The 21,576-nt window shown below is 43.1% G+C and overlaps 1 pseudogene; it reads right to left on the reverse strand.

Annotated features, from left to right (window-relative positions):
• Positions 1–17,696: 17,696 nt before the first annotated feature.
• LOC113902717 lies at positions 17,697–20,211 on the reverse strand (annotated as a pseudogene).
• Between the last annotated feature and the right edge of the window lie 1,365 nt (positions 20,212–21,576).

Below are 21,576 nucleotides of genomic sequence, written 5' to 3' on the forward strand. Positions count from 1 at the left end.
GATGAAAATTCAGTAGTTGATGTTTCTGTATCACATTTCTCTTTATCTCTCCTTGAACTTATTTCCTAATTATCACTCATAACCTCACATATCTGCAAGATGAATACAAAATTTTCTCACTCACATCTGGGAGTTCATTTTCTGGCAAGATGTTCAGGGTCTCAGGGTCTCAGGTCTCACTTCAGAGTCTATATCCCAGCCCTAAACCCTTAACAACTCCTTTCAGAAGCTCAATTAATCCTTGCAGTCACATATAACACAAATTATTCACTACTTCACATGGAAAGTGTTCTGTCCCATATTCAACATTGAGGAAACTCATTTGAGCCATTCAGTTCAGTTCAGTTCAATTCAGTTGCTTAGTTGTGTCCGACTCTTTGCGACCCCATGGACTGCAGCTGTTCTTTGGAACTCTGCATTTAAATGGGTATATCTTTCCTTTTCTTCTTTGTTTTTCACTTTTCATCTTTCATAGCTATTTGTAAGGCCTCCTTAGAGAGCCATTTTGCTTTTTTACATTTCTTTTTCTTGGGCATGGTCTTGATCCCTGTCTCCTGTACGATGTCACAAACCTCCATCCATAGTTCATCAGGCACTCTGTCTATCAGAATTAGTCCTTTAAATCTATTTCCCACTTCCACTGTATAATCGTAAGGGTCATATTCCTCATTAATTATTGAAATAAGAGGAAGGATGTACATGTGGGCCAAGTCATGTCCAACTCTATGCAACCCTATGGACTGCAGCCTGCTAGGCACCGCTGTCCATGAAGTTCTCCATACAAGAATACTGGAGTAGGTTGCAGGTCCCTTCTTCCAGGGGATCTTCCAACCCAGGGATCCAAACCTGTGTCTCTTAAGTCTACCTGCATTTGCAGGTAGGTTCTTTACCACTAGTTCCACCTGAGAAGCCCAAAAAGAAGGATATATTCCAGATAATTAAATGATTGAAGTGGAGGATCAGGTTTTAATATTTCCCTGGATGTGCAGCACAGGTGTGCATACTTCTCCATTCACTACAACAAAGGATGTATATATTATTAAAAATGCTTATTTTAGGTACAAATATGCCTCTCAGATTCTCCACCCCATAAGAATATTTGACACATATGCATTATGTTACCCCAGTCACTACCAATAAAAGACAATTTGTGCAGTGTACTAACTCAACACCCAGGATCTTTTATGAACCTTGGAGAGGAAACAGTATTGAGTCATCCAGGCTGCTTGATTTATCAGTTTAGAGGCATCAGTTACTAAACTGCTGTGATATCAAGCACATGCATGGGGAAAACATATTGTTGAGTATTTTTATAAGGAATTAGTCAATGTAATTGTGGACTACAAAGAGATTGTTATACAACTTCATTAAAGGTTGTAAAGACTTCACCACATGACATCTCTCCATGTCATAAATACATCATCAGAGACCATTATGGTCTCTAATGATGACTTCTAACATCTATTCATCAAAAATGAGTAAATGCCTAAGGAGAGCAGTCTATACAGTTTTTTATGGTTATGATAACTCCATCTGTGGAATTTCTTATGATGTTGTCATTATTTACATAAGCTGCTACATAGTATGAAGATAAGTGTATTTGCTTTTTGCTCTATATTCTTATAACCACACTTAGATAAAGAAAATAAAATCTGATCTGACATCAATAGTTTATAAAATCATATTTTTTAAAAGAGGAGAAAAAACAAAGAAAGAAAAAGAGGAGAGGAATAAGAGAAGGAGAAGCAAATAGAAAAAAACAATTTAAAATTATTTAAAGTAATTGTATACTACAGACCTATTTGTGTTGGTGAGCATATGTATTAACTGTATCAGACATGTTTGACCTTTAGAGTAATTTACATAAAGCAATAAAACTGATCACTCTCTGTGCTTAGTATTTTAATTTCAGTTTACTTCAGTCACTCAGTTCAGTTCAGTTCAGTGGCTCAGTCGTGTCCGACTCTTTGCGACCCCATGAATCGCAGCACGCCAGGCCTCGCTGTCCGTCATCAACTCCCAGAGTTCACTCAGACTCACATCCATCGAGTCAGAGACGCCATTCGGCCATCTCATCCTCTGTCGTCCCCTTCTTCTGCCCCCAATCCCTCCCAGCATCAGAGTCTTTTCCAATGAGTCAACTCTTCGCATGAGGTGGCCAAAGTACTGGAGTTTCAGCTTCAGCATCATTCCCTCCAAAGAAATCCCAGTGCTGATCTCCTTCAGAATGAACTGGTTGGATCTCCTTGCAGTCCAAGGGACTCTCAAGAGTCTTCTCCAACACCACAGTTCAAAAGCACCAATTCTTCGATGCTCAGCCTTCTTCACAGTCCAACTCTCACATCCATACATGACCACTGGAAAAACCATAGCCTTGACTACACGGACCTTTGTTGGCAAAGTAATGTCTCTGCTTTTGAATATACTATCTAGGTTGGACATAACTTTCCTTCCAAGGGGTAAGCGTCTTTTAATTTCATGGCTGCAGTCACCATCTGTAGTGATTTTGGAGCCCCAAAAAATAAAGCCTGACACTGTTTCTGCTGTTTCCCCATCTATTTCCCATGAAGTGATGGGACCAGATGCCATGATCTTCGCTTTCTGAATGTTGAGCTGCCAACTTTTTCACTGTCCACTTTCACTTTCATCAAGAGGCTTTTGAGTTCCTCTTCACTTTCTGCCATAAGGGTGGTGTCATCTGCATATCTGAGGTTATTGATATTTCTTCCAGCAATCTTGATTCCAGCTTGTGTTTCTTCCAGTCACTCAGCTGTGTCCAACTCTTTGTGACCACATAGATGACAGCACGCCAAGCTTCCTGTCCATCATCAACTCCCAGAGCTTGCTCAAACTCATGTCTATAAAGTCAGTGATGTCATCCACCCAACTCATGCTCTATCATCCCCTTCCACTCCTGCCCTCAATCTTTCTCTCCATCAGAGTCTTTTCCACTGATTCAGTTCAGGTGGCCAAAGTATTCAAATTTCAGCTTCAACATCAGCCCTTCCAATGATGTTTAGGACCAATTTCCTTTAGGATTGACTTGTTGGATCTCCCTGCAGTCCCAGGGACTCTCAAGAGTCTTGTCCAACACGACAGTTCAAAAGCATCAGTTCTTCAGTGCTCAATTTTCTTTATAGTCCAACTCTCACATCCATATATGACTACTGGAAAAACCATAGCTTTGACTAGACAGACCTTTGTTGGCAAAGTAATGTCTCTGCTTTTTAATATGCTGTCTAGGTTGGTCATACCTTTTCTTCCAAACTTCCAAGGAGTCTTTCAATTTCATGGCTGCTGTCATGATCTCCAGTGATTTTGGAGCCCAACAATATAAAATCTGTCACTGTTTCCATTGTTTCCCCACTTATCTATTTGCCATGAAGTGATGGGACCAGATGCCATATTAGTTTTCTAAATGTTGAATTTGAAGACAACTTTTTCACTCTCTTCTTTCACTTTCATCGGGAGGCCCTTTAGTGCCTCTTCACTTTCTGCCATAAGGGTGGTATCATCTGCATATCTGAGATTATTGATATTTCTCCCAGCAATTTTGATAACAGCTTGTGCTTCATCTAGCCCAGCATTTTTCATGATATACTCTGTATAAAAGTTAAATAAGCAGGGTGAAAATATACAGCCTTGAAATATGCCTTTTCTGATTTGGAACCAATCTGCTGTTCCATGTCCAGTTCTAACTGTTGCTTCTTGATCTACATACAGGTTTCTCAGGAGGCAGGTCAGGTGGTCTGGTATTCCCATCTCTTTCAGAATTTTCCAATTTGCTGTGATCCACACAGTCAAAGTCTTTGGCATAGTCAATAAAGGAGAAATACATGTTTTTCTGGAACTCTCTTGCTTTTTTGATGATCCAACGGATGTTGGCAATTTGATCTCTGGTTCCTCTGCCTTTTCTAAATCTGCATGAACATCTGGAAGTTCACAGTTCACATACTGGTGAAGCCTGGCTTGGAAAATTTTGAGCATTATTTTGCTAGCATGTGAGATGAATGCAATTGTGCAGTAGTCTGAGCATTCTTTGGCATTGCCTTTCTTTGGGATTGGAATGAAAACAGATCTTTTCCAGTCCTATGGCCACTGCTGAGTTTTCCAAATTTCCTGGCATATTGAGTGCAGCACTTCCACAGCATCATCTTTTAGGATTTGAAATAGCTCAATTTGAATTCCATCACCTCCACTAGCTTTGTTTGTAGTGATGCTTCCTAAGGCCCACTTGACTTCATATTCCAGGATGTCTGGCTCTAAGTGAATGATCACACCATCATGGTTATCTGGGTCATGAAGATCTTTTTGTACAGTTCTTCTGTGTATTCTTGCCACCTCTTCTTAATATCTTCTGCTTCTGTTATGTCCATACCATTTCTGTCCTTTATCGAGCCCATCTTTGCATGAAATGTTCCCTTGGTATCTCTAATTTTCTTGAAGAGATCTCTAGTCTTTCCCAGTCTATTGTTTTCCTCTATTTATTTGCATTGATCTTTGAGGAAGGCTTTCTTATCTTTCCTTGCTATTCTTTGGAACTCTGCATTCAAATGGGCATATCTTTCCTTTTCTCCTTTGCCTTTAGCTTCTCTTCTCTTATAAGCTATTTTGCCTTTTTGCATTTCTTTTTCCTGGGTATGGTCTTGATCACTGCTTCTGTACCATGTCACAAACTTCTGTCTATAGTTCTTCAGGCACTCTATCAGATCTTATCCCTTGAATTCTATTTTTCACTTCCACTGTATAATCGTACAGAGAAGGCAATGGCACCCCACTCCGGTACTCTTGCCTGGAAAATCCCATGGATGGAGGAGCCTGGTGGGCTTCAGTCCATGGGGTCGCTAAAAATCGGACACAACTGAGCGACTTCACTTTCACTTTTTCACTTTCATGCATTGGAGAAGGAAATGGCAACCCACTCCAGTTTTTTTGCCTGGAGAATCTCAGGGGCAGGAGAGCCTGGTGGGCTGACGTCTATGGGGTCACGCAGAGTCGGACACAACTGAAGTGACTTAACAGCAACAGTATAATCGTAACAGATTTGATTTAGATCATACCTGAATGGTCTAGTGGATTTTCCTTACTTTCTCCAATATAAGTCTGAATTTGGCAATACGGAGTTCATGATCTGAGACACAGTCAGTTTACGGTCTTGTTTTTGTTGACTATATACAGCTTATCCACCCCTGGCTGTAAAGAATATAATCAATTTGATTTCGTTATTGATCATCTACTGATGTCCATGTGTATAGTCTTCTCTTGTGTTGTTGGAAGAGAGTGTTTACTGTGACCAGTGTGTTCTCTTGGCAAAACTCTGTGAGCCTTTGCACTGCTTCATTTTGTACTCCAAGGCCAAATTTCCTGTCCAGGTATTTCTTGACATTTGCATTCACTTCTCCTATAGTGAAAAGGACATCTTTTGGGGGTGTTAGTTCTAGAAGGTCTTGTAGGTCTTCTTAGAACCATTCAACTTCAGCTTCTTCAGCATTACTAGTTGGGGTATAGACTTGGATTACTGTGATATTCAATGGTTTGCCTTGGAATCGAAGAGATATCATTCTGTTGTTTCAGAGATTGCACCCACGTACTGCATTTCTTACTTTTTTGTCAACTATGATGGCTACTCCACTTCTTCTAAGGGATTCTTGCCCATAGTAGTAGATATAATGGTCACCTGAGTTTAATTCACCCATTCCAGTCCATTTTATTTCACTCAGTCCTAAAATGTTAATGTTCACTCTTGCCATCCCCTGTTTAACCACTTCCAATTGACCTGACTCATGGACCTAATATGCCAGACTCCTATGCAATATTGTTCTTTACAGCATCAGACTTAATTCCATCACCGGTCACATCCACAACTGGGCATTGTTTTCACCCTGGCTCTGTCTATTCATTCTTTCTGTTGTTTTTCCACTCTTCTCCAGTACCATGTTGGGCACCTACCTACCTGGGGAGTTTATCTTTCAGTATCATATCTTTTTGTCAAGTCAAAATGGCAGAATAGAAGGACGTGCCCTCTTCTTCTCCTGCAAGAACTCCAAAATTACAACTTGCTGCTGAACAACCATCAACAGGAAGATGTTGGATCCCACCAAAAAAAATACCCTACCCTGAAGGGCAAAGGAGAAGCCCCAGCAACACAGTAGGAGGGTCAAAATTATATTTAGAATCAAACCCCATACCCACCAGAGATGCTTGGAGGGCTCAAACAAAACCTTGTGCACAACAGGAGACCCCCACAGAGACTGAGCCAGACCTCAGTTTGAGTGTTTGTCTCCTGCAGAGGTACAGGTCAGCTGTGGCTTGCCACAGGGGCAGGGGCTCTGGATGCAGCAGTCTTTGGTGTGGCATTAAACCCTCTTGGAGGAGGTAACCTTAACCCTACCATTGAGCCACTGACCAGATGACCCACAAACTGCAGAACAATTATACCAAAGAAACTCTCACAATGTTAAGAAAGTTCTAGGACCCACAACAAGTTTCCCAAACAGGGGATCTGGCAAAGGGACTGAGAACCTCCAGGGAATTTGACTTTGGAGGCTAGTGGGATTTGATTACAGAACTTATACAGGACTGGGAAAACAGACTCTTGGAGGGCATAAACAAAACCTTATGCACACCAGGACCCAGGAGAAAGGAGAAGTTAACCCCACAAGAGACTGACCCAGACTTGCCTGTGAATGTCCAGGAGTCTCTGGCAGAGGCATGTGTTGGTGGTGGCCTGCTCCAGCGCTGGGGGCACTGAGTATGGCAGTGCGTGCACAGGACCTTTTGAAGGAGGCTGCCATTATCTTCATTACTTCCATCATAGTTTGGTCTCTCAGGCCAAACAACACAGCCCCGCCTATCAACAGAAAATTGGATTAAAGATTTACTGAGCATGGTCCCACCCATCAGAACAAGACCCAGTCTCCCCCCAACCCCTCCCCTGGCCCCCAGTCAGTCTCTCCCATCAGGAAGCTTCCATAAGCCTCTTATCCTTATCCCTCAAGGGGCAGATAGAATGAAAACCAGAATCACAGAAAACTAACCAAACTGATCACATGGACCACAGCCTTGTCTAACTCAGTGAAACTATGAGCTATGCCATGTAGAGCCTTCCAAGACAGACGGATCATGGTGGAGCATGCTGACAAAACGTGGTCCACTGGAGAAGGAAATGGCAAACCATATCAGTATTCTTGCCTTGAGAACCCCATGAACAGTATGAAAAGTGTTTTAATTTAATTTCAATATATTCTTTAGGCCCACACATTGTATACTGTCATAAATTCACAGTTTCTTCTATTCTGCCTCCTTCTTCTCAGTATCCATGTCTTACTACCTGGGACGGAAGAGGATGTCTATAAAATAAGATCAAACTAAAGCAATGGTTTCCAATCTTGTTCAATGAAGTCAGGCATAATTCTTGGGTTTTCAAAGCCTTCTAGTGAGAGGCCAGTGGGCAAGGCAGTCTCAACAACACCATCCTACCCAAACCATGGAAGCTCCACTTTCATCTGTTTTCCATTTTGGGTATCCAAGTGTGGAATACACTGGGCTTTGAACTCTCAGGATCTTTTTTTTTTTTTTTTTTAACTTTACAATATTGTATTGGTTTGGCCATATATCAGAATGAATCTGCCTAAGGTATACATGTGTTCCCCATCCTCTCAGGATCTTTTATTTTTGTATGACTATCAGGGATCATCATGGGATGGTGGTTGCAAGGAAGAGGAGCTTTCAAGGAGCACCCTTGTCCTTTGTCTCACTGCCAGTGATTTTAGACTTTTGAAGTTATCATCAAGTGAAGTCATATATAATAAGCATTGTGTTCATATGTGCCTATGTGTATGTATGTAAAGTGTTAATTTGTTAAACACAAATATTTAAACATCCCATAATTTCTGTGAACCTGAATTGGCAATGCCTTATTTTCAAATGAGAGGTCTTAAACCACAGAAATTTCTTACTGATTTCTTGACTTCTATAGGGTTCTGATGATCAACTAGCAACATGCCAGTAAAATACAAGCTATGCCTTCCATCTACTAGTCTAGGAAATTATTTATGGGGGTTGTGAACTCGTTTGCCAATCAAACCACCCTCCAAAACCACTGGGTTCTTCTTAAGGACTAGGAACTATACACATCACTTCACTAGGTTTATTCATTTGGTCCCAACAACAGCCTATTATGATCGCAAATTTAGATGAGGAAGGTGAGCTTTAGAGAGGTTAACCAAGCCAAAATCACACATAGTAAGTGGCAGGTTCACTTCAATACACGCAGGCTGCTTCCAGAGACCAAGGGACTAACTATTGAGTTCCATTTCAGTCAGTTCAGTTCAGTAGCTCAGTCGTGTCCGACTCTGCAACCGCATGAACTGCAGCACACCAGGCCTCCCTGTCCATCACCAACTCCTGGAGTCCACCCAAACTCATGTCCATTGAGTTCCATTTACTTTAAAGTTAATACAAATTACTGTACCTTTCACTTTGGAACATGTTGGAAATGACCAAGAGTTAACTCAAGAAAGGAGCAGTTAGCTTCATGTTTTTTTATGCATTTTTGCTTTAGGCAATCTAATTGAAGATGGTAAAATGAAACAAAAATTTAAAATTAATTTCTGAAATTCTCATGAAGTATAAACAAAATTCAAATAATTAAATGTTCAAATGATGCTATTGGTTAAGTTAGAAATTATCTAAGCTTAAGACTCACTAAATCCATTGAATTTATATACATATATCAGTTTATTTTATGTGTAAATACATATATATGCATATATACACAAAATTAACCTACAAATATACATATATAAAATAATCTAATGACACAATAAGATAATTCATTTAAAAATATGTTGAGATTGGCATAAAAACTTATGACTGTGAAGAATCAATAGTCAGAATATATAAAGAATTACAACTCAAAAAATGAGGAAACAACCCAATCCAAAAATTGGCAAATGATCTAAACAGACATTTTTCTAGAGATGATATACAAATAGCCAACAAGCACATGAAAAGATGCTCACCATCTCTAGTGATCAGAAAAGTCAAAATCAAAACCATAATGAGACACCATTTCATGCCCATTAGGATAGTTACTAGAAAAACAAAAGCAGAAAGTAATGAGTCTGGCAAAGATGAACACTTGTGCACTACTAGTAGGAATGTAAAATGGTACAGATTGTGTACAGCAGTTTGATGTTTCATCAAAACAAAGAATAAACAGAAATATCATAAGGAACAATTCCCCTTTGGGGTATACTGTATAACCAAAAAAAAAAAAAAAGAAAAGTAGAGACTCAAGTACTTATATGTGAATATTTTTATCAGTATTATTTACAGTAACCAAATTTTGCCAATGAAGGTCCGTCTAGTCAAGGCTATGATTTTTCCAGTGGTCATGTATGGATGTGAGAGTTGCACTGTGAAGAAAGCTGAGCACCAAAGAATTGATTCTTTTGAACTGTGGTGTTGGAGAAGACTCTTGAGAGTCCCTTGGATTGCAAGGAGATTCAACCAGTCCATTCTAAAGGAGATCAGTCCTGGGTGTTCTTTGGAAGGACTGATACTAAAGCTGAAACTCCAATACTTTGGCCACCTCATGCGAAGAGTTGACTCATTGGAAAAGACTCTGATGCTGGGAGGGATTTGGGGCAGAAGGAGAAGGGGATGGCAAAGGATGAGATGGCTGGATGGCATCACTGACTCGATGGACGTGAGTTTGAGTGAAGCCCGGGAGTTGGTGATGGACAGGGAGGCCTGGCATGCTGTGATTCATGGGGTTGCAAAGAGTCGGGCATGACTGAGCGACTGAACTAAACTGAACTGAACCAAAAGGTAAAACAACCCAGATAGCCATCAACAAATTAATGGATTAAAAATGTATATGACCCTCAGGAAATCACAACTGAAAAAGACACCTGTTCCCCAGTATTCATTGCAGCATTATTTAGAATAGCTAGGATGTGGAAGCAACCTAGATGTCCACTGACAGATGAATGCATAAAGACTATTTAGTACATATACACAATGGAATATTACTCAGCTATAAAAAAAAGAACACATTTGAGTCAGTTCTAATGAGGTGGATGAACCTAGAGCCTATCATAAAGAGTGAAGTAAGTCATTAAGAGAAAGACAAATATCATGTGTTAACACACATATATATGGAATCTATGAAGATGGTACTTATGATGCTATTGGCAGAGCAGCAAAGGAGATGCAGACATAAAGAACAGACTTTTGGTTACAGCAGGAAGGGAGAGGGTGAAATGACTTAAGAGAGTGGACATCTGTATTGGATATACACATTCAGTTCAATTCAGTTGCTCAGTTGTGTCCGACTCTTTGTGACCCCATGAATTGCAGCACGCCAGGCCTCCCTGTCCATCACCAATTCCTGGAGTTCACTCAAACTCACGTCCATCGAGTCAGTGATGCCATCCAGTCATCTCATCCTCTGTCATCCCCTTCTCCTCCTGCCCCCAATCCCTCCCAGCATCAGAGTCTTTGTCAATGAGTCAACTCTTCGCACGAGGTGGCCAAAGTACTGGACTTTCAGCTTCAGCATCATTCCTTCCAAAGAACACCCATGACAGATCTCCTTTAGAATGGACTAGTTGGATCTCCATGCAGTCCAAGGGACTCTCAAGAGTCTTCTCCAACACCACAGTTCAAAAGAATCAATTCTTTGGTGCTCAGCTTTCTTCACAGTGCAACTCTCACATCCATACATGACCACTGGAAAAATCATAGCCTTGACTAAATGGACCTTTGTTGGCCAAGTAATGTCTCTGCTTTTGAATATGCCATCTAGGTTGGTCAAAATTTTCCTTCCACGGAGTAAGCGTCTTTTAATTTCATGGGTGCAATCACCATCTGCAGTGATTTTGGAGCCCAAAAAATAAAGTCTCACACTGTTTCCACTGTTTCCCCATCTATTTCCCATGAAGTGATGGGACCAGATGCCATGATCTTCGTTTTCTGAATGTTGAGCTAAGCCAACTTTTTCACTCTCCTCTTTCACTTTCATCAAGAGGCTTTGTAGTTCCTCTTTACTTTCTGCCATAAGGGTGGTGTCATCTGCATATCTGAGGTTATTGATATTTCTCCCGGCAATCTTGATTCCAGCTTGTGGTTCTTCCAGCCCAGCGTTTCTCATGATGTACTCTGCATAGAAGTTAAATAAGCAGGGTGACAATATACAGGCTTGACGTACTCCTTTTCCTATTTGGAACCAGTCTGTTGTTCCATGTCCAGTTCTAACTGTTGCTTCCTGGCCTGCATATAGGTTTCTCAAGAGGCAGGTCAGGTGGTCTGGTATTCCCATCTCTTTCAGAATTTTCCACAGTTTATTGTGATCCACACAGTTGAAGGCTTTGGCATAGTCAATAAAACAGAAATAGATGCTTTTCTGGAACTTTCTTGCTTTTTTGATGATCCAGCGGATGTTGGGAATTTGATCTCTAGTTCCTCTGCCTTTTCTAAAACCAGCTTGAACATCTGGAAGCTCATGGTTCACGTATTGCTGAAGCCTGGCTTGGAGAATTTTGAGCATTACTTTACTAGCGTGTGAGATGAGTGCAATTGTGCAGTAGTTTGAGCATTCTTTGGTGTTGCCTTTCTTTGGGATTGGAATGAAAACTGACCTTTTCCAGTCCTGTGGCCACTGCTGAGTTTTCCAAATTTGCTGGCATATTGAGTGCAGCACTTTCACAGCATCATCTTTCAGGTTGAAATAGCTCAACTGGAATTCCATCATCTCCATTAGCTTTGTTCGTAGTTTTGCTTTCTAAGGCCCACTTGACTTCACATTCCAGGATGTCTGGCTCTAGGTGAGTGATCACACCATCGTGATTATCTGGGTCATGAAGACCTTTTTGTACAGTTCTTCTGTGTATTCTTGCCACCTCTTCTTAATATCTTCTGTTTCTGTTAGGTCCATACCATTTCTGTCCTTTATCGAGCCCATCTTTGCATGAAATGTTCCCTTGGTAACTCTAATTTTCTTGAAGAGATCTCTAGTCTTTCCCATTCTGTTGTTTTCCTCTATTTCTTTGCATTGATCACTGAGAAAGGCTTTCTTATCTTTCCTTGCTATTCTTTGGAACTCTGAATTCAGATGCTTATATCTTTCCTTTTCTCCTTTGCTTTTCATTTCTCATCTTTTCACAGCTATTTGTGTCCCCAGACCGAACGACTCTACACATGGACATCACCAGATGGTCAACACCGAAATCAGATTGATTATATTCTTTGAAGCCAGAGATGGAAAAGCTCTATACAGTCAGCAAAAACAAGACCAGGAGCTGACTGTGGCTCAGATCATGAACTCCTTATTGCCAAATTCAGAAGAAAGTAGGGAAAACCACTAGACCCTCAGGTATGACCTAAATCAAATTTCTTATGATTATACAGTGGAGGTGAGAAATAGATTTAAGGGACTAGATCTGATAGACAGAGTGCCTGATGAACGGATGGAAGTTTGTGACATTATACAGGAGACAGGGATCAAGAACATCCCCGTGGAAAATAAATGCAAAAAAGCAAAATGGCCATCTGGGGAGGTCTTACAAATAGCTGTGAAACCAAATGTAAAGTAGATAACCTGTGGGAATCTGCTGTATGATGCAGGGAACATAAAGCCAGTGCTCTGTGGCAACCTAGAGAGGTGGGATGGGGAGAGAGGTAGGAGGGAGGTTTAGAAGGGAGGGGACATGTGTATGCCTATGGCTGATTCATGGTGATGTATGGCAGAAACCTTCACTATATATAAACTAATTATTTTCTAGTTAATTTTTTTTAATGTAGTATATGCACAATGGAATTTATTTAGCTATAAAAAGAAGTGACGTTCTGATACATGATACAACATGGATAAACTGTGAAAATATTATGATATTGTGTAGCCATGCGTCCTGGGAAACAAACTCACTCAGAAGGACAATGCAGATAGTGGAGGGCAGTTTATTACACAGGCAGGCCCAGGGCAGAGTTTCCTCTTAGCCAAGGACCCTGACCAGTTTTTCTGAAAACCTTATATACCTTAAGTGTACGTGTCCAAATCCACCTCCCCAAATTCCCTGAAACTAGTCTGAACAAAGGAAAAGAAAGATACAATCAAAGTTAACCCGTATTCATATGCCTTAAGCCTAGGTAGTTAACAGCAGACAATTATCAATAGGCCTGTGGTCATACCCCAATAAGCATAGTAGAATTTATGATTCTATTCAGTTACACAGATAATCAGGGTATTCTTTTAGGCAACAGAGAGTCTAGGTACGAGCCCTGGGGCTCTTCCATCCAGGGGCCTGGTTTTCCAATTGGTATGTCGTTTCCATAGATATTGGGCATATAGCTCAAAGTCCACAGTCCAGCCCAAGATGGAGTCCTGCTTTCAAGATGGAGCCTGTTCTGTCTGTTTCCTCCTTCATTCCCCACCTCTTGATGCTCTTAACTCATAGTATGAGCATCATTCTTAGGGATATATTGCACCCTGACTCTCCGACCTCTAATTTGAGAGAACAACATCAACCTTTGGGTTACAAAGTTCATAATACGTTGTAAAATAAAGGGTCCACAAAGCAGAACTATCAAGGCAACTATAACAATGGTAAATATAGTTTTCCACCAATCACCCTTTACCCAAGATAGGACCAAAGTCCAAAAAGGAAGATTATCATCAGACATAACTTTTACCTGACCTTTCATGTCATCTAGAGTGCTGTGTGGATGTGAGAGTTGGACTGTGAAGAAGGCTGAACGCCGAAGAATTGATGCTTTTGAACTGTGGTATTGGAGAAGACTCTTGAGAGTCCCTTGGACTGCAAGGAGATCCAACCAGTCCATTCTGAAGGAGATCAGCCCTGGGATTTCTTTGGAAGGAATGATGCTAAAGCTGAAACTCCAGTACTTTGGCCACCTCATGCGAAGAGTTGACTCATTGGAAAAGACTGATGCTGGGAGGGATTGGGGGCAGGAGGAGAAGGGGACGACAAAGGATGAGATGGCTGGATGGCATCACTGACTCGATGGATGTGAGTCTGAGTGAACTCTGGGAGTTGGTGATGGACAGGGAGGCCTGGCGTCCTGCGATTTATGGGGTCGCAAAGAGTCTGACACGACTGAGCAACTGAACTGAACTGAACTGAGGGTGCTGATATATAGCCAGATAAATCAGGAATATATACACAACATTCAACTTTAATTATAGCACAGGTCCCTCTTTGTACTGAAACTATGGTTAGTCTCAAGATGATACCAGCAAGTCCTTGTAGCAGCAGTTGATTGCACAGCTTCATCTCTTTTTCTTCTTTAAGATGATCTTGGTTTCACAGGGATCAGTGGGGTCCTTTTGTATAGTCCACTCGGCATCCTCCAGGTCTGCGTGGTATGCTCTCTTCACCCTCATGTGGTGGATCCAGGGAGTGACACCTGCAACTTTAACTACCGTAGGGCTGGTTAGAACAGTATATGGACCCTTCCAATGTGGGGCCAAGGAGTCGTGTTTCCAGTCTTTGACCACACCTGATCCCCAGGCACAAATTCGTGAATCTGTTCCCCAAGGGGGAATGGCACCCTTTCTTGTATAAACTTAGTTACCTGATTTATTACCTTACCAAGCTGTTCCATCTGCTGTGAAATCTCTTCTCCCCTTACCCGAGGCAAATTTGTTGACACCTGTTTTATTATGAGAGGGGGCCTCCCATACACAATTTTGTATGGAGAAGAGCCATGGGACCATGGGGTCATCCTGAGTCTGAGCAGAGTCGTTGGAAACAAGTCCACCCAGGAACAGTCTCTAAGATCCACTTGCAGAGTGTATATTTAAGTGTCCTGTTGGTTCCTTCCACCATCTCAGAACTCTGGGGTCTATATGTTGTATACAATTTCCACTTGATGTTTAAAATTTTGCTTACTTGTTATACTAAATCAGCTACAAAAGCTAGGCCATTGTCCGATCCAATGCTGGTAGGAAATCCAAATCTGGAAACTATCTCCCTAAGCAGGCACCAGGCCAGTTTTGATGCTCTTTCGGTCTGGGTAGGAAAAGCTTCTACCCATCCCAAGAATGTATGTATTATGACCAGCAGGTAATGGTAGTCTCGGTAAGGTTACATTTCAGCGAAGTCCACTTCCAGGTGTTCAAAGGGTAGCGTGCCTTTTACCTGAATCCTTGGAGGTTTCTGTCTGCGCTGAGAGGCAACATTGACCTGTTATCAGGCAGTGTAGTTCTGAGATTTTATCCGGGAGAGATAGATACAATCTAGGAGGTCCAGCTGAGGTGGAATTCTGGGGACATTGACCAGAGGTCTCCATTGCTGGGATTGGAGCCTGCTGAAACTGCGGCTCTATGAACTCCGGGAGAGCTGGTGGAAGAGCAGTGGCTGCTGCAGGAACTTCACCTGGCCCTGGATTGGGCATTAAGGCGGCCTCCGGTCCTGGTGGAGCACTGGGAGGCAGGCGCGTCATTATCCAGTATGGGGGAGGGGTCAGGGCATCCCCGTCCAAATCCTGTAGAATTTCCTTTTTTATCATCAGTCAATTTTTGTGCCATTAATATTTTTCCCTTTCCCTTCTGGATACAGAACCTTGTCCAAGTAGGAGGGTCTTGAGCTAACCCTAGACATGAGTCAATATATGGATATTGATCCATGTGTCCTGGCTTTCCTGTGACTACTGTATAGACTGCGTCCACTATTTTTATTTTATTTTATTTTATTTGCTTCCACTATTTTTAAATTCATTGTGTTCTCTGATGGCCATCCTACTCCCATAGGGGGTCATTCGACCTCACAGAGTATGTGGAGGTGGTTAGGCTTCATCTTCAACCCATAGTCTCCTCCTAATCCCTTCTTAAAATTTTTAATCATGCCCTCCAATACAGTTGCCTTAGATTCACTTCCTCCCATCTTCCTTACCTTCTCGGACCTTCTTCTACTTTTCCTTTTCATTCTGTCTATGATGTTCTTCTGATATTTCCACTCAATGACACTTAAATTGCCATTCTGCCTCCTTCTCAGTTGGGGTGAGAAGAGCCTTTCCTGCCAGATCCCAGAGGGAGAAGGGGGATCGGTGTCTTCACCTACCGGTCAGCGCAGCCAAACCAGAACAGCACGTGGTCCAAGACTGTTTCTCCCTTAACTTTTAAAGTCCATTTTGTCTTGATGGGCTTGATCAGGTACAGATGAAAATACAGATGGGTTAAATATCCCACGTCCCAGGCTGTCTCCGGAAAAGCCAATTCGTACTCATTTATGTATCCCCCACCTTCTAGCCTGACAATTGCGAGGGGGTCAAGAATTTCATAGCAGATGGGACACCTCCTTGGGGAGGGCAGAATACGAGCACACAAAAACCAAGTTTCTTCTCCTAAAAATCCCCTGGCAATTGCTTGGTAATAATTTTCCCCAAGACAGCGTGGACACCATCTCCTAAATGACCTTCACAAATTTCCTTTCTAAGCCCTAACACACTCGTCAATCTGTGTACCAAGCAATCATTGCCACCTGCCTATTCCAGGCTCCTGTGGGTCTGTGCCCCTTCTAATCCTTCCCAGGGAGGTGATCAGGCCCCCTCTTCCACCCTACTGTGTGGGTTCCTCCTCACCTGAGCACTCAGTTCCCCTGCTGCCGCCCACTACCTGCTAACATGAAAGGTCCGGGCATTGAGAAGCAGAATCCTTCCAGAAGGGCGAGGCGTCTTCCCCCCTCTAGAAGATTCGAGCTACAAGGCCTCAGAGTAGTCCCAAATGGGACTTGTCTTCTTAAAGTGAGGAGTTTCCCGGCCCATGCACCAAATGTTGTAGCCATGCGTTCTGGGAAACAAAGTCACTCAGAAGGACAATGCAGATAGTGGAGGGCAGTTTATTACACCGATGGGCCCAAGGCAGAGTCTCCTCTTAGCCAAGGACCCTGACCAGTTTTTCTGAAAAGGACTGCATGGTGACAGGCAGAAATGAAGTTTGACTCAACTGAACAAGAAAAGCCCAACTCATTCAACCCAAAGCCCTGATGCTTATAGAAGGTAATTGGAGACAAATCCTTACTATGGTGATCCCTAAAAGAGAAGAATAGATGGGGAATGACCCCACAATGTAATGAAAGGAAAAGAGGAGTGAATCTGTTGTAGCCACACGTTCCGGGAAACAAACTCACTCAGAAGGACAATGCAGATAGTGGAGTGCAGTTTATTACACCGGCGGGCCCAAGGCAGAGTCTCCTCTTAGCCAAGGACCCCGACCAGCATTTGTGAAAATCTTTTGTACCCCATGTGTACGTGTCTGAACCCACCACTCCAAATTCCTTGAGACTTATATAAACCAAGGAAAATACAATCCCAATAACCCCATCATTCATGTGCTATGTGCTCATGTGCTCAAACAGTCAAACAATTAGCCAATAATCAATAAACCCGAGGTTACACTCTGATACATACAGAAAAATTTATGGCCTGTCTGGAGGAAGGGGTGATAAGTGTATGTTTTCTCTTAGGCGATGAGTAACCTACATACAATCTTCAAGGTTCCCCTGTCTGGAGGGGTCTTATCCTTCCTTCTGTTGTTGTTTTCATAGGCACCAAACACAGAGTTCAGAGTCCATTGGAAAGGTGGCCGAGCATGATCAGCATGAACAGGCCTAAGATGGAGTCCAAGCCCTATGAATTCCTTCTTCATCCCCCCCACCCCGCTCTTGATGCTCTTAACTCATATTATGAGCATCATTCATAGGGATATATTGCACCCTGGCTCTCTGACCACCAATTTGGGAGAATGACATCAACCTTCCGGTTACAGAGTTCATAATACATTGTAAAATTCAGGGTCCACAAAGCAGAACTATCAAGACAACTATAACAGTGGTAAATATAGTTTTCCACCAATCGCCCTTCACCCAAGATAGGATCAAAGTCCAAAAAGGAATGTTTTCATTTGACATTGCTTTTACCTGGTTTTTCTAAAGCCAGACTGGTCATCTAAAGCAGTTGATACATTGCCAGATAAGTCAGGGATGTATACACAACATTCAAACTTAATTATAGCACAGGTCCCTCCTTGAGCAGCTGTGAATATGTCCAAAGCCATTCTATCATGAATTATCGCTTTTCTCATTTGGATTTGCTCTTCATTTAAGGCTTGGATGGCTTTTGTTCTATCTAGGAGGGCCTGTTTTGTGAAATTAGTCAAGGCCTCTACTTTAATCATAATATCTGTTGTCCCTATAGAGGGTACGAATAAGGCAGCAATATACTCATATCATTGAAACACGGATCTTGTCCACCTAGCATGTAAATAAGGTAGATTTACCTGGGCTACTGGGGTAGATTTACAACAAGTAGGTTAGGCTTTTGTTACACTGGCATTTATATCAAATGTAACCCCATGACCCGAGTCTATTGACTGTAGGTCTTACACCAAAAGAGCAAGGAGAGGTTATGATTGACAAGAGAGAGGAAAGTCTCTTTTTGTCATCCCAGAAAAGAGCAGAGTGGTTTAAAATCTCCTTGGCAGAGTGGTGACACCCACCAAGGAAGTCCATCCATCACTGACAGAGGCATAGCCCTACATATCCAGCAGTTGGAAGTGTTGTGGAAGTCTGCGTAGGAATGTGCCCATGAGATGAAAACATTGTCCTGAGTTGAAACAGAAGTCAAATTCAAAATCACGTTGATGAGGCCAAGCAGCAGGAGTTGATTGTGTGGCTTCATCCTGAAGGGGCTCGTCCAGGATCTTCTTTTCCTTCTTCTTAAGGATGGTCTTAGTCTCCCGAGGGTCAGCAGGGTCCCTCTGTGCAGTCCACTCAGCGTTTTTTGGGTCTGAGTAGTTATGTTCTCTTCACCCTCGTATGAGGGATCCAAGGGACAATATCTGCAACTTTAACTGCAGTAGGGGTAGTTAGAATAAACATAAAGGCCCTTTCACCAAGGGGCTAGCAAATCATGTTTCCAATCTTTGACCCATACTTGGTCACCAAGCGTAAACTCATGAATCTGTTCCCCAAAGGGGAATGGCACCTTTTCTTGTACAAACTTAGTTACCCGGTTTATTACCTTACCCAGTTCCATCTGCTGTGAAATCCTATTCCCTCTTACCTGAGGCAAATTTGTTGACACCTGTTTTATTATGGGAGGGGGCCTCCCATACACAATTCCGTATGGAGAATAGCCTTGGTACTGTGGGGTCATCCTGAGTCTGAGCAGAGCCATCAGAAACAAGTCCACCCAGGAGCAGTCAGTCTCTATGATCCACTTGGAGAGTCTCTTTAATGTCTGGTTGGTTCATTCCACCATCTCAGAACTCTGGGCCTATATGCAGCGTGCAGTTTCCATTTGATGTTTTAAGTTTTGCTTACTTGTTGTAAAAGCCGGGTCATTGTCTGAACCAATGCTGGTAGGAAGTCCAAATCTGGGAACTATTTCCCTAAGCAGGCACTGGGCTACTTCTGATGCTCTTTCAGTCCAGGTAGGAAAAGCTTCTACCCAGCCCGAGAACGTACATACCATGACCAGCAGGTAACAGTAGTGTCGGTGAGGTTTCATTTCAGTGAAGTCCACTCCCAGGTGTTCAAAGGGCAGCGTGCCTTTCAGCTGAATACCCAGAAGTTTTTGTCTGAATACCTGAGAGGCAGCATTAACCTGTGAGCAGGCAGCATGCCTAGGTGGGTCGCTTGGTGTGTTTGGCTTACCAGATTGTGTGCCAGCTCCTCTGGTACCAATAATTTGCCACTTAGCAATTCCCACCATCCCTTTTCAGTCTTGATGGCCCCTTCCGCTTTGGCTAACCTGACAGCCGCTGTCCTTGTTTTATCAGGCTAGTGCCATCAGTATATAGGACCCAACTAGGGTCTGGAACCTTGTGTCCTTCTTTAAAACAAACCCCAGCTACCTTACCTCCTCCTTGCAGATCTGGGCCTTCTTCTTCGACACCTGGTAACCTGCTTCCATCAGCAGCTGGAGCAGTGCTTTTGTCCCTTCCCAGCATTTTTCCTTGGTCTTGGCGGCCAGCAGCAGGTCATCCCCATATTGTAGGAGCCAACATCCATACTCTTCTGGATGGGATGAGTTCAAGTCAGAAGCCAAGGCTTCCCCAAAGATGGCTGGGGTGTTCTTGTGGGGGAATCCAGATGAGCTGTTGCTTGGTGCCCCCGACTGGATCTTCCCAGCCAAAGGCAAAGATGGGCTGTGATGCTGGGGTGAGGCGTATGCAGAAGAAGGCATCCTTGAGATCTAGGCGAGTATAAACTTTAGTCCTTGGTGAAAGGAGGCTAAGTAAGGTATAGGGGTTTGGAACAGTGGGGTGTAAAGTCACAGTAGCCTGGTTGAATAGCCTGAGATCCTGTACAGGCCTATAATACTGTCCTTCCTTTTTAACCGACAGGATCCGCGTATTCCAAGCCGACTGACACTCTACTAGAATGTCCGCTTGTTTCAACCTATTGATGCAGGGCAGTATGGCGGCCCAGGCCTCTTTCGGTAGCGGGTACTGGAGCTTTCTAACCGGGATGGTGCCTGATTTGAGTTTTATTATCACTGGAGCTTGATGTTTAGCCAGCCTGGTGGGGGGTGGGGTTGTCTTCTGCCCAGACCTCAGGGAATAATTGAATTAGCTCGCTCTCGTGCTCTTCCAGCCCACCCGGTTCTTCCTTTGGAGGCTCATGCAACCTCCACTCTTCTTAGGGTGGTATTGAGAGAGAGAGAGCAAATAAGCCATAGTGTGCATCCGGAAGGTGGGCCTCTTCTCAGGGGAGAAAGTCATTTGTGCTCCTAGTTTGGAGAGCAAGTCTCTTCCCAACAGGGGTACTGGGCACTCAGGAATGTAGATGAACTCATGAATCACTTGGTGCTCCCCCATCTGACATTCTATGGGCTGGCAAAATGATTTAATCATCTCTTCTCCCAATACCCCAGTTACAGCGGTAGTCTTTTTGGATAGTGGTGCTACAGGTTTTGTTACTACCGACAGTTCTGCTCCTGTATCCACCATGAAGTCAATGTTTTGGTCCCCCACTTTTAAGGTTGCCATGGGTTCTCGGGGACCTGATATCTCTGAGCCCTGGCAGCCCTATTTAATTTCCAAGTCAGCAAGCCCCACAACTGAGGGAGCTTCCTCTTCCTTCCTTGCCTTAGGGCATTCATTCTTCCAGTGGCCAAAAGCTTGGCACCAGGCACACTGGTTTGGCTGTAACCAGCCCGGGGCCTTCGTGGGGACTGATTGAAGGACTGTCCTGTCCCTGGGGCAGAAGAGATTTTCAGGGGGGCCCAAGATAGACTTTACCAGAGTAGGAGCTAGCATTGCAAATCTCTTGTCTGTTCTGTTTCATTCCCTCCAGCTCTCTGGCAGAGCTCAGTCTCTGCTTAATTCCAACGTCTCCCTCCCCTTCTTGTCAGTACTCACCAGGAGAGGCGGGTATAGCTTGGGCAGTTCTGCTGGAGCCGGATCCTGGAAGTGCTGGCCAGAGGCTTTTGTCACCGGGATCAGAGCCTGCCGAGGTGGCGGCTCTATGACCTCGGGAAGAGCTGGTGGAGGAGCAGCAGCTGCTGCAGGACTTCACCTGGCCCTGGATTGGGCATTAAGGCGGCCTC

Source organism: Bos indicus x Bos taurus, chromosome 13, assembly GCF_003369695.1.
Source record: "Bos indicus x Bos taurus breed Angus x Brahman F1 hybrid chromosome 13, Bos_hybrid_MaternalHap_v2.0, whole genome shotgun sequence".
NCBI lineage: Eukaryota > Metazoa > Chordata > Mammalia > Artiodactyla > Bovidae > Bos > Bos indicus x Bos taurus.